At 42.5% G+C, this 14313-nt stretch overlaps 1 pseudogene; it reads right to left on the bottom strand.

The window, feature by feature from the left end:
- Positions 1-2017: 2017 nt before the first annotated feature.
- LOC119282255 lies at positions 2018-3270 on the bottom strand (annotated as a pseudogene).
- Positions 3271-14313: the final 11043 nt, after the last annotated feature.

Raw genomic sequence — 14313 nt, 5'->3', positions numbered from 1 at the left:
GCTAGTTAGTCTTACATACTAAGATCTTGGAGGAAGGAAAGGCTTGCGTTTCGGTAGGGCTTTTAAAGGGGACATGCAATCTTCTTTCCACCATTTGCATATGTTGTGTAGGTGGGATATGGATGAGTAAACGCATATTTAATCGTGGACGGACTATTTGGTCGAGTTGTAACTCGGTGGACAAGTATCCTCATCCTTCCCTTATGTGTCAACAATAGGAGAATTGATCAATTGAAATAAATGGGAAGATATTGCAATTGAACATGTACTCCTTCCATTTTCTTATACAAGACCATTATGGGAAATGCATTTTGCATCTATACAAGAACACCAACAGTAATCGAGGCAAAAGTTAATGATATTTTCTCATATTAGCAACATGTTTAATACTTGCATGCATGAAGTCATAATGACACTCAACTATTTCCTTGCTCAACGTCCACTCAGGTTACTATTTCATTCTAGCCTGCAAATGAAAATCAAAGCTAGCCTGCAAAGCAGATATTAAATTTCACTTTAATACATGTGATATGAGTTTATGGCTTTGCATATAAAAATGGAGGGAGTACTAGCAATTTATCATTTACTCCCTCCGATTCCTTTTAATTTCCATGTAAGTTTTGTCCTAAGTTAAACTTTATAAGGTTTAACCAATTTTATATTTAAAAATGTTAACACCTACTCCCTCCGTTTCATATTAAGTGTTCCATATTAAGGCCATTAAGAAGCAAACATTGCTATGAGAAACTTTAAACAATCGTAAGAAAAAAGATGTAAAAACGAGTCAAAGATGGTGGACCGAGTTTAAAAAATGTAAAAACAGAACTGCAAAATGTACGAGCAATCGAGGAAGTAGTAATTGGTTAGGTTTTTTGGTGCATGTAGACTAAGGCCATTATTTTAAAAAATGTGATGTGCATAGCAATATGCTTATTTTATTCAACGATTCTAAGCATAAGGATACCCCATGCTTAATCCAACACCATAATAAGAAAAAATAGGATAAATATTAACTCAATGAAATATCATATCTTTTATTATACTTATCACTCAAAATTAAGTTACGTATAGGACATTGGGTTATATCTTGAATGCCTACACAATTTTTTTTCATTTGTTGCAGAGGAAATATAAACATTTTGTGACAGTTATAAAACAAGCTAATGTGTGTTAAATAAATAAACTTCAATATGTTATTGATCTGTTTTCATATTGATCATCCATGCAATCTTCTGCACACAACAAGTATATCTGGTGGCTGCAGATAACAAATGTTCATTAAAAGTATTCAACTAATGTACCATTTGGAAAACTAGCCCATGCAGATGCATGGGTTGATGACTAGTTTATCAAACACAAATTGACCCTAATTGAACACAACAATTATTCAAATTCTTTCGATGCGTTTTACGAGATAATTATTAAGTGTTGACGGAATATTATTTATGTTTCCCATATGTGCTGAGACCTATTACATGATATTAAGAATCTACACTTATTTTTTCTGTCAATATTTCACGTTGCCAAAAATGCAAGTATTGTCAATGTTTTTCATGAACTACTAAGTATAACTATGCACGGGCTGATGACTAGCCCGTGCAGATGCACATGTTGATGACTAGTATAATAGAATAACGACTCAATTTATCCGAAGAAAAATCAATTGCTTAAGGAATGACAATTACCCGTCCCGGTCTCAAAGCTCCACAACGCATTGGCAAGAAATTGATTTATCCGAAGAATAATCAATTGCTTGAGGAATAGCAAATCCGTTACAAAAAGTAAATTACAATAAAAACGTTAGAAAAATTTGATGAACCTTTTTTTTTTTGAGGGAATTTTTGATGAACCGTTTGTAACAGATGGCATGCGCTTTTATTTTACTCGTACTAAACAAGATGGAGCAGCTGGTTTCAGGCTACTACATAATCTACAACATATGTTGGGTATGTGGTAGTCCAATAGTACACTTGTAGATAAAACAGATTTATTATTACAGGCAGAGGCAGTAAAAGCTCTAGGCGCTTCGAGTGAAATTGAAGTGGCTGCACTGCATATAGTAGGGCATCGTGCGCAACCCGAGCCGCTTCTTCTCCATGTCGAACTCCAGCACGATGTTCTCCATCTGGAGCCCTCCCACGATCACCGCCGGCGCCCTGCCATCCCCGGCCTTCACCCCCTTCATCTCCACGAACGCAAGGCACGCCGTCCCCGGCTCGACGTCCACCATCGAGTTCACCCCGGCCATCCTCCAGTCCCTCCCGCCGTCGAGCGCCAGGGTGACGCTCGGCACCCAGTACCCGAACCTCGTGTTGCCCAGCGTCTGCGCGTCGTAGCACAGCTCGAACGGCGCCACAGGCCTCACCGCGCGCGCGACGGGCCCTCCTGGCGCAGCCTGCGCCGCCAGGGCCTTGACGAACGCGTCCACGAACGGGCGGTAGACGTCCCGCCGGAGCAATGCGTAGGGCACCCTCGTGCTGAGCATCACGCTGCCCGTGGCGAGCGCGCGCTCGGAGACGAGGACGCGGGTGTTGTCCATGCTAATGGACTTGACCGAGATGTAGTGCGCCGGGCTGCCCTGCTTGGTGACGAGCGGGGTGTGGTCCATCGACTGCGTGTAGTCCGACGGGTCCACCCAGAAGTGAAGCGGGCCGCCGCCGAAGATGGCCACGCCGTCGCCGTTGGCGCCGCCGCGGGGGGGCAGAGGAGGAACTTATTGGCGACCTTCTGCGTGGACGCCACCTGCGCCGGAAGCGCCAGGCCGGAGCCCGCCAGCCCGGCAACGCCCGTGGAGCCCCGGGGCAGCGACGCCAGGAGCTTCCTCGGCGCGCACGCCGCCACGGCCCTGACGTTCACCTGGCTCACCGGGTTCCTCCCGTCGGTGGTGTTGGCGACAAACCTTGTGTGGACGAGGTTCCCGGCAGCGCACGCGCCGGTGACCGGGTTGTACGGGTAGACCGTGCACGTCCTGTCGCCGTGCCAATCGCGGCCGCAGCCGGGCGCGTGGCAGCCCGGGACGGGGTAGGCGTTGGCGAGTCGGCAGGTGGGGCTCTTGCACGGGAGCTCCGCCGGCAGGTGGTCACGCTGGCAGGTGGACCAGACGAGCGGGCCGGCGATGTCGACGACGAGATTGGCTCCGTCGTGGAAGGGGAGGGTGTAGAGGGAGGTGGCGAGATCCTTGGTGACCGGGGCGAGCACCGGAAGACGTTGGCACGACGCCGGCCACGCCAGTGCGACCAGCGAGGCGGCCAGGATGAGGAGTCGTGCCATCTTTCTTGCGCCAATGGCCAGTGAAGATCGATCGGGACTACGGATTGATTTGTCAGTGTGGAACTGATGACTGTTTCGACGCGTGTGTGCATCTCTTTTATAGGCACCGTGTGGATTCTGGTGTTGAGCATCCGAGCATGTGCCATCTCTGCACACCGGATTAATTGGCGACCACCGTCGACGGTGACCAGCTGTGTGCTGCTCATAGTTAAATTGGTTTGGCGTGCGGCGGACGCACAGTGCCCAAATATAGCGTGCGTACACAGGAAGATGCATGCAATGTGCGTACGCAGAGCCGTAGACGCTCCATGGTATACATTCACCGAGGCTGTCCGGAACGCAACGGGAGCATCACACCTCGAAACTACTTTAATACTTTATGGACGACAGCTTGCTAGCCCACCCTGGCACGACAACTGATCGAAGGGTGCTAATCCATGCATCAGACGTAATAAAAGGCTCAGCTCAGTCACCGTGCAGAAATCGTTCAAGCAGTGTCGTGTGTGTAGCATTGCTCATCACAGACAGCTAGTATGCATCAGACGTAATACATGCCAACCGATAATTTGATGAGATGCCAAAACGCCCCTCCCGTTGTCTAACATACTAATCTATGATACTACGGATAACATACTAATCTATGATACTATGCACTATAAAAACAATATCAAACCCTAATATCGTATGCATGATAGTTTATGATACTATCCACTACAGCCAGCTCAAGCCATCAATCAATCATCTCGAGACTCGGCTTGTTGCTGCATAGTGAGCCATGTATAATAAAAAAACATCAATTACACGGGTGATTGCACATTACCCTTTTTTAAAACCTAATTGCACTTTACCCTGTACGGACCAGAGAGTATCCTGTCGAAATCAATGCACAAATAAAACACCATGAAAATTACGTTTGGAAGCACAAAAAAGATCTAAAAACTAAAGTATGTTTCTTTTGCGAGGAAACAAAGTATGTTAATAGGGCATGCAAAATTCCGATTTCAGACACACAATCATTTGCGAGGCAAGATTTTCTTTTGAGCACTTACGTATTTATAGGAAACCATCTTTTCGAGATTATTTAAAAAAACTTTAAAACAATGTTTTCATGCAGTTTCACTGTTATCCACTGTAATTTGGTTTCCACGGGATATTCTATCTACACGGACATTACATGCACTCACACACCGGTAATAGCAATACGTCTGATAATCACTGGTAGATGAGAAACCAATGATAAATTTTTAATTATCTCACTAGAGATGATCCCTGAAAACCCATTACAAAACTAATAAGGTCCTTAGTGCAAAGTTAAGGTGCAACTAAAGAGGAACTCCTAAAATAAACAATGAGTAGGATTCAATAATAATTAATTAGCACAACACTTTTGAAGAGTACATACCATACACCTATAGACTATACTAGCGGGTAGTGCGCGGCGGCACGCCGCGCCACATGGACTAATTAGATATTTAGTTTTTTTTGTAATATTTGGTAAGTTGACCCAAGACTTCTTTTGTGGCAAGGTAGTTCATACAAGAACATGCTACATCTAGTTGGTACATAGGTAGGAAATTGTGACAAAGTATTTCATACAAGAAATCCATCTAGTTGGTACATACATTTGAGGTTTACGACACATAGTAATATAGTAGATATTGGACGCAAAATTGAGAAGCTCTTGCTCTCTTCTTAGAACTTAGATGTTGATCGTCCGACTGGGTTTGGGTGATGGGGCTGGGAGGCCGGGAGTGCGAGATTCAGGGGACTCATGATAATGAGGCCTTTCATTAGTGATACTTGGCGCAGAATTGGGAAGCTCTTGTTCTCTTCTTAGAACTGAGATGTTGATGGTCCGGCTGGGTTTGGGTAATGGGGCTGGAAGGCCGGGAGTGTGAGATTCGGAGGAATCATGATAGGGAAGCCTTATATGATTTATTTAGCGGCAAAGCGGCGCACAATCTGATACAATCTGACGGGATCCTTCGAGAAAGACAAATCTAGAAAACACCATGCAAAATATCTGAAAATCATCACCGTCTAGAAGGCCAGGCTAAAGCAGCAACTGACATGAAAGTATAAATGTTTTTGGAGGAAAGGTAACTGTAAGCAATACATTTGGCCACAACTTACATTTTTGGAGAAAAGGTGATGGACCTTGCTTATATTGTAACCATTTCACCAAGTTCCTTGTGTCTCAGCAATAGCTAAGTACACAAATCTGAAACAGATATGGAAAACCAGATTGCCTGATGAGTGCTCTGAAAATCATGTAGCAAGTCCTTCCTTCTCACAATATAGCACTAATAATCATGCTCAGATATTTCTCTACAAGAGAAATGGGTATAAATGGAGTTAATTTTGTGCAGTATTTATCTGTAGATGCATCATTTTCCTATAAGCTCCTAATTTAGTTCTTGAAAAGAGTAAGAGGAGCACAAAGGAGGATTGGTTTTTCTTTCTTTTGTCTTAGATAATTTAACAAGAAAAATGAGAACACAAGGGAGAAGGAATTGGCTTTTCACACATTGTGTGCACTACGCCGCGTCGCACCTTGTTGTATATTTATGTGTACTTACTTGTTTGATTCGTAAATTTGATGTTGTTTCACACATTTAGTGGTAGGGTTGAAGAAATTTGATAGATAAAACATTTTTGGGGTAATAAAGAGCATGCCCATTTGATATAGACAATGGTGTATCACGCGAACAGAAAATTACATGAGAAAAAAGAGACACACTACTAATAAACTAAGCTAAACATATTACATAGATATACAAAGTTAGTGTGGCTTAGACTTGACGATTCTACACTTCTCTGGTGTTATTGAGTTGTTCATTCCTGCACAATTGCGGGAAATGCGAAGCGGCAGAATTTATGAGAAGTTGTCACAAATCTTGGTTAAAATTCTTGTCCGTCTTGTAAACTCTTTCTGCAGGGAAAGAGCATGTTGATGCGGCATTGCTTGGTATAACTTTACTCCTAGGCTGACTGAATAGTGGCAGCTTGGGCATTTTCTTAGAATGTTATTTTTCTTATTAGATTCTTCTTGTTACAGATATCAAATTATTGTTTTCCATTTCATTCAGAAGTAGAGAATGATATATCTACATATCCATTAATTCATATTTGCACTTCTTCAATCTCAGTTTGCCGCGATAGTAAAACGGTTGCCGAGAAGCCGTTGCTGTCATACTTTGGTTCCTAAGTATGGTCTTTAAAAATAACAGAATTTCATACTCATGCATAAATCTATGTGTTATGTTTAATTGATGATTATGAATTAGGGCTTGAATTTCAACACCTTGAACAAAGCGTACAAATTATCAATGCGTACAAAGCAACAAAAGGTGTTGGATATGTATGAAGGTAAGAATCCTCGTTTAAAGATCCCAGCCGAACAATAATTTTAACAACCCAATATTTATCTTCTGGGCACCATGCCAACATCATTCAGAAGTTCAGAATCTTTATTTTCCTCTATGAAGCAGCGATACGGCAACATGGATGCGGCGATAGGGGTACGATGACATGGGATACAACAATTCAGCAATACGGCGATACGGCAAGTATAGATAAACAATTAATAAAATACCATGTTATAAAGACAAAGAATAAATACATGCATCATATGAGATCAAAATACTGCCCCATATGCTGCATCCAATGTTCTTTTCATCAAGTTCTCGTCTCCTTGATGACTCAATGATCATCAATTTACTCAATCCTCCCACGACTTGCAAAACACATCTGCTAGTGTTAGAATTTGAAATATACAGAATATTAAGCATGAAAAGTTGGACAAATTAAATAAGTTAGCTTGTACCTTTGCTAACCCAATGATATATGCTTGGTGCTTCCTAGCCTCTTAACTGAAGATTGACCCGCAGATGCCATGTCTATTTCTCCCTGGCAGCAACTTCAACCGGTTAGCAGCAAGCAAACTGCATTCTTTAGCAAATCATAGTTGCGTACAGCAAAGGCCATGGCCCGGTGCCCAGCAGCAGCTAGCAAGCACGCACACGAGCACACAACAAGTACGTACACACAGACACACACACACACAACAACATGCACGCACGCCGCACGCGGAAGCAAGAGCACACACAGCCAACACACAAGCAAGCGCGGGAGGACCGGACGGGAGGATAGCAGGGAATGGAGAAGGTGGACGGGATACCTTGATGGCGGCGTCGGAGACTCCAAGCACCAGCGAGACAAATCCATGGGGCGGTTCCAGACGCCGGCGAGCGAATCCAGGTAGTGGCGGCAGTGGCAGCAACTCCGCAGCGTACTCGTACGGTCACCGGCGAATCCTACATCAAATCTGGTGCACAACAAATTGTGTGAGAGAGTAATGGCTGACCAAATCGCCGAGCAGCCAAAAAAGAACCACGACACGCGTGCGGAGCGGCACCATGAAACACCAGATGAAGAACGAACGAAATCACGGCCAGCCGAACAGCCAAGACCAGCCACACGTAGAAAGAGAGTCGGGCTGTAGGCTGGCGACCCGAACGACGGCGGACGGCCGTGCACCCTACCAGCAGACTCCCGCCGAAACCGTGGGCGTTGCCGTCCATCGGCGACCTGTACCACCTCGCCGGCGCCCTCCCGCACCGTAACAGAGACCAAACGAATAGGAAGGACACAACAAGAGGGACATGAACGAACACCAGACAAGGAAGTACTTATAGGCTGCCAGAAGAAGAGAAGAAAATAAAACGAAACCCACGAGAAAAGACCAGAAAGCAACGTGTCAATTGATGGCATAGGCAGTCAACGATACATGAAGCCAACATGGCCACATGCATGAGCCATGCAAAGGCATGTGGAACAACACCAGGCCACATACCTCTAGAACGTCCACGTGAATTCAACCATCCCAGCACACAGTGAACCAAACTTTTTTAAAGGACAAGGGGAATCTTCCAGGAGACCACACACCACACGCGTCATGTGAACAATAAACAAAACATGACCGCAGGAAAAATAAACTCGATGACACCCTAGGAGACCATCACACACACGTGTCAATCAAAAAAACACGGTAAAAAAAATTCCGAAAAAACAGGAAAAATCGAACCCTTACAGGCCTAGTCTTCTTAGTATAATACCACCACCAAGTTATAAGAGTTTACTTTGGATATCGAAATAAACATCCTAAAACGTGAGTCTTGGAGTTGTGAAACTTTCTCTCCAAAAGTACAAAAGGGGGATGCGCAAGGCACGAGCAGAAAGGCTCAGGGGACATTACTTGGATATGTCTATGTTAGATCTCATTTAGAAATTTGCAATGTATGGTTTAAGAATATGTTTAAAGTGCACCTTTGCGCAAATAGGTTCACATTTAATAATAAAAGATGGAGAAAAGTCTACGTTAACCGATAAATATGATAGAAATAGGATTTAATAATTGAGATTTATCTGCAATTCTAGTGAAATGTTTGTGAAGTTGGTTGAAATATGACTTAAATAATTTATCTATTTATAAATTCATATTTCTTATTAATTTCTTTTTCATTGTTTTCAATTTCACTACTTCAAAACTGATTTATTTTTCATTGTTCCAAAAAAAGTTTGTAGCTAGAAGTATTAAAACGTTCGCACATGTATTACTATTTTCAGTCACAATTTTGATCAATTCCAGAGAAAAAGTTAACACATATTTTCATTACTTCTCTTAGTTATTAAAACATATTCAAGTTCATTTCCGTTATCGGCCAGTTTTCCATATAAATTGGTCATTTTTCTTCTTCTTAATGCAAAGGCAGAGCTCCTGCAGTTCCTCAAAAACAAATATTCCAGTTCATTGAAATACGATTGAAACAATGAAATATAAGCTATCATACATTTAACTTCTTCAAATTTTTCATTGCTTCTCTCGCCCACATCTTTTGACTATTTCAATGAAATATTGATCAATTTCACACCAAAAATGTTTGACATACATTTCACCTTTTTTATCTCGATCAAACATTATTTATTAAATGTTTCAATTGTTAGATGTGAATAAAAGCATGAAAATTAAATTTTCCATACTGTTCAAACTTTTTTTGTTTTTATTGGGTTTTGATTGTTTCAAAACATTTCCCAACTATAGTTCATAAACATCAGTATGCCTTTCTTTCATTTCAATCGATTTTGAGAAACATTTAAAACATATTTATCTCAATTTTAGAAAATATTGAAAAACATCCCAGTTGTTTGAAATATAATTGAAGGGTGAAACCAAAAGTAGTCATAAATTTTTATTGATTTTTTATTCACTCTTTGTTGTTTTGAAAAAGTTTCCCAGTGTAGTTCCTAAATATTCACATGTATTTCTATTATTTCAGCTCTATTTCAATTAATTTCGGAAAACATTTAACACTTATTTCAGTTATTTCACTCAACTTCAGAAAATATTTCACACATATTTCAGTTGATTGAAATACGATTTGAAAACATATAATTTAAACTAGTTTTAAATTCATACAAGATTTGTCTAGTTCTGTTTTTTTTAAGATATCAATCATCAAAATTATCATATGAAATAAAATACATGTGTTTTGTTTGGGGGAAGGAGCCTAAATCCAAGAGTCATGCATGGAGTGCTTGAGTGGGGCCTAATATTGGAAAATAGAAATGAATACATGCGGTAATAATAGTGAGGAATCGACACACGTGATTAGGAACGAATGCACTTGTCTCACCTGATTGTTTTGCCTAGATCCACTAGTAGGATTGCTTTTGTGCAATGGTTGATAATGTGTATTGCCGTCGCAATCGATAGATTGGTCAGAGAGATCCCGGGCGTCCCAAAGGTGATCTAACATGACATGGAAATTGTTGAGTCCTGGATATAGAATACTCTTATGCAATTTCAATTTCCTCATCGGTTTGTGTGTAATATAAGCTGATATGTAAGTACACTCTTGTTGCAAAAATACTGCATATTTTGTTCATAATCCAACAAGTATCAACTTTGACTATAAACTTTTGTATATTTCTTTATAAAAAATACGATGAAGTTTTTGTTGGAAAGAATTATGGGATATCGATTTTGAATAACATAACACATATGTCCATGAATAAGTTATTAATTAGATGTAGAACTTGCATATGTAATCATACCAGGTGTCCTGGAGAAGAAACTAGCAGTGGAAGATTGCGGCTATGGCGGCACAAGCGATGTCACGTGGTGTATCGTCCAGGGGTCGGGGGCCATGCAAAAATTGACCAACGATTCATATCAGCGATGAAGGTATGGGGCCGTCGGAGCGTCCCTAATGTGAGATTTTTGTGGTATGTGTGAAGTCTCTCTCTCTCCCTCTCTCTCTCTCTCTCATGTCTCATGTGCAATCTATGTCATGTGTGTGCTACGGGTGTCCATGACTCCGTGGTGACTCATGGTGGATGGTTGTTTACTTTCTGCAGGTACAATTATCAATCGCGTGTCTTTGTCCACATCAAGATCATCCATATCCATATTGTCTTCGTACGGCCATCAAGTGTGGAGGCAACACACATGGACTTTGTTTAGGGATACTTATTGCTCGAGTATCCAGTCCTAAGCTCTATGTGAAAACCCGAGGTCTGACCTTGATTGGTTCTAGTTGGCAATGATGGTTATTTTCTCAATGTTACCTTGTTGATGGCGTTGCATGAAGGTTGTTCAGACTTGATCTTCGTGGTGAAAGCTCATGGTCCGACCTTTACTAGTTGGATTTGTCAAAGGTGGCTCAGGCGCGTGGACGTTGCTTTTCATGAACCATTCTCATAGTCTTGGTTATTTTTTCAAGGATGGTGTGATTGCTTGGCATGGATATTAGTTTTTTTCTTCTTCTTTTGATAATTTAGTTGGGTGTATCCTCAGTGTCTTCACTAGCTATTGATATCAAGTTGTTGCAGGAGCCATGTGTAATCAGTATCTTCTTGATATTTATTTATTTTCTTCATTGAGAAATTATGATTTGTACTGGATACTAGCTTCCCATTGTTCTTCCATCTAGGCTGCGGCCAGTTTTATTTGACTGTTCTGAATTCTGGATGGCTGTGGAAGGACGTGACTTGCTTTGGTTGTTGACTTTTGAGTTTTGACTTTGAGCAATGCCTGTCTGTATTTAGCCCACAGGCATGAACTCATGCATGCATGGATAAGGACGTGCATGAACTCACTGCTCACACGTCAAAGAAGTGGACTGCTACCAATAGCAACGCGCCTAACTTTTGAAGATTAATTGATGTTGGAGCAGTGGTACGGTCACGGAACACAGCTTCGACTATACAACGTGCGTACATGTGCTGGCCTGCTGGGGAGTTTGACTACATTCTTAAAGCACAATCAACCAACTTGGAATAGCTGTCGCTTGCAATAAAAAATGAACATTGACCATGCAGATTGTCTTGTCACATAAAATAGAAACGACAAAAGTACAACCTCCGTCGGCATATTAGATTTGACTGAAGTCAAACTTTGCTAAGTTGGACCAAGTTTATAAAAAATAATATAAAACATTTTCCATAACAAATCTATATAATGTGAAAGCACATTCAATAATGAATCTAATGGTATTGATTTGTTATTATATATACTAATATTTTTGTTTCAAAACTTTGTTAAAATTTACAAAGCTTGACTTTGACCAAATCTAATACACGAAGTAAATAAAAATGAAGGGAGTACTTGAGATGCAAATATACATATTATGAAGATAGTGATATGCGTAGAAAATTCCATTGAAAAAGATATTGCAGTTGGTTACATAATCAACTGCAATTAGAAAACTACACCCAGAGGCTTAATTTGTCATCCCATGATAGTCAACTTTATCAAACCAGCTTTTTCATTTTATTTTGGAAACAAATATAAATATTTAAAAAACTTTAAAATAAGTCGAGAACAACATAACTCAGCAATCACAGACTCGCCTAAACGCATCTATCTACTGCATCTACCACCGCGAATGGTAATTGTACTGTTCTGAGACCCTTGATATCTATGAATGTCTTACTGCATTTGTCTGTTGCACGGTTTGCAAATATCACTACTATGTCTCGTTCCATTTCAGCTGTCAACTGTTTTGGATACATGCTTCATGCGAGTGTTTGTAGCGCAGTCGTTGTTAATAACTTGGGCTGTGCAGTGCATATCAAAATTCCGGACACAAAATTTACCTTTTGCTGTTTGTCAATGCGTATGGTAGATTCAGATGTTTTTTGACCGCACACATTATACTAATCATTAAGACAGAGTACAATGACATATATACATGCAGAAACTATCAGAAAGACCGGGACATAATAGATGTCCAAAAAACTTTGCAGAAAGGACACCACATTAAAGAATAGTACAAATAGTCTATTGGAGTCCATGCAAACAACCACTGAAATTGCCGTCAACCATCAACGTCGTCGAGACGCATACTAAGGAAAGAGGCGGAGAACCAACAAACCAAAATCCAGGCCAGCGCCATAATTTTATAGCCGTTGTGAGCCGAAGACCAGACCTGCAGAACATGCGCTTGATAATGTAGCGTGTCGGCCGAGGATGTTCCCCGCGCCGACTTGAATCCAGATCCGATGCAATCCACCGATGTTGTCCAAATCTGCCACTAACGGGGCACCAACCTTGTACCAGCATCAATTTATCTCACTTGTCGGTGTCGTCCGTCATGAGAGACGACAACTGCCGGACAAAAAAAACATAGCGCTTACCGATCCAAACGAATGGCAGGCAGACGAGGCCATCGGCTGAACGACGCCCCTAAGAAAGAACGCTGTCGTGGTGAGAAAGGGACCGAGGCTACCTTATTCAACACATCACCAATCTCATCAAACTTGTACTACTAGACCAATATGAAACCCTAAATCGGCAAAACAGCCTTACGCCCTGTTTGGTTTGTTGTGTTCATTTCAAATACACCTGTAAAGAATATGGACCTAGGCTCGTCATTTTGCTTCCGATCGAGAATTGCCGAGCGACCGGTAATATACAAGTGTAAAATAAATGTCTTCGTATTTGATTTCAACGAATCCAAGCGCGACCTTAAGTGAAATGTGAGCCCATCCCTGTCCACCAGCCGTCGGAGCAGCGGATGGAGAGGGGTGGAGATCTACACCTCACCGGCGTTCAAAGAAAGGGCAAGAACTGTCGCCTCTATCGCCTCGAACAGAGCCAAGTGGTTCGCTTGGAGTCCCTCTGGCACGTAGATTGGTAGATTCATATGTTAGAGCATCTCCAGCAGGCGCGCAACGCGCGGCGCGCTAGAAAAGCGTTTACAGAGCCTCCATAGCAAGGTTTTGCGCACCACGGAGCGCTGGCTCCAGCGGCCGCAGCAAAAAAAAAGCACGCGCGCGCCGCTCCAACAGACGCGCTATATTTGTTTCTGACCCAATACACATTCGACTCGGCATAGATATATAAATGATAGATAGATAATACATAGATAGATAGATAAAATCGATACATAGATAGTTCATAGCCTCCTTCTACGATAGATAACGATAGATAATAAAAAACTACTCCGCGTCGTCCTCCGACTCCGAATCCTCGGTGATGTCCTCCTTCGACGTAATGAAGGCGTCAAGGTACCGATCGCCGTTGGAGTCCCAGGACGACGCTGCTCCTAGGTCAATGTTGAATTGAACGGTCGCCTTCCGCGTACGCTTGTCATTGCGAAGGGCGGCTCGCTCCGCCCTCCTCTCCTCCCTCTCTGCCCTCCTTTGCGCGAAGAACTGGCGCTTGTTGATGACGTCCTGCAGGAAACGTTGGCGCCACTGCTCATGGCTTTCTCATTCATCTCGGCGATGCTGAGACGGCGCTGACGCCTCTGGTTGTCACAGGGATCCTCGCTGGGGATAAGCCACGGGGAGGCGCCAACTCCCGCGTCGGCATGTACAGGAAATTCATGTCCCTACGAGGCCGCGGGAGGCGCCACGCCGCCGCGTCGTACGTGAGAGTGGCCTCGTGGGCGGTGTCAAAGGTGCCAAGGCTGAGGCGCATGTCGCCGGACCGGATCTCGGCGGAGAAGGTGCTGGAGGGGCGCGGGCGGATGCCGC

This window comes from Triticum dicoccoides, chromosome 3B (genome assembly GCF_002162155.2).
Source record: "Triticum dicoccoides isolate Atlit2015 ecotype Zavitan chromosome 3B, WEW_v2.0, whole genome shotgun sequence".
In the NCBI taxonomy this organism is placed as follows: domain Eukaryota; kingdom Viridiplantae; phylum Streptophyta; class Magnoliopsida; order Poales; family Poaceae; genus Triticum; species Triticum dicoccoides.
Note: the sequence above shows the minus strand (reverse complement) of the source record. Positions and strands in the feature narration are given on the sequence as shown.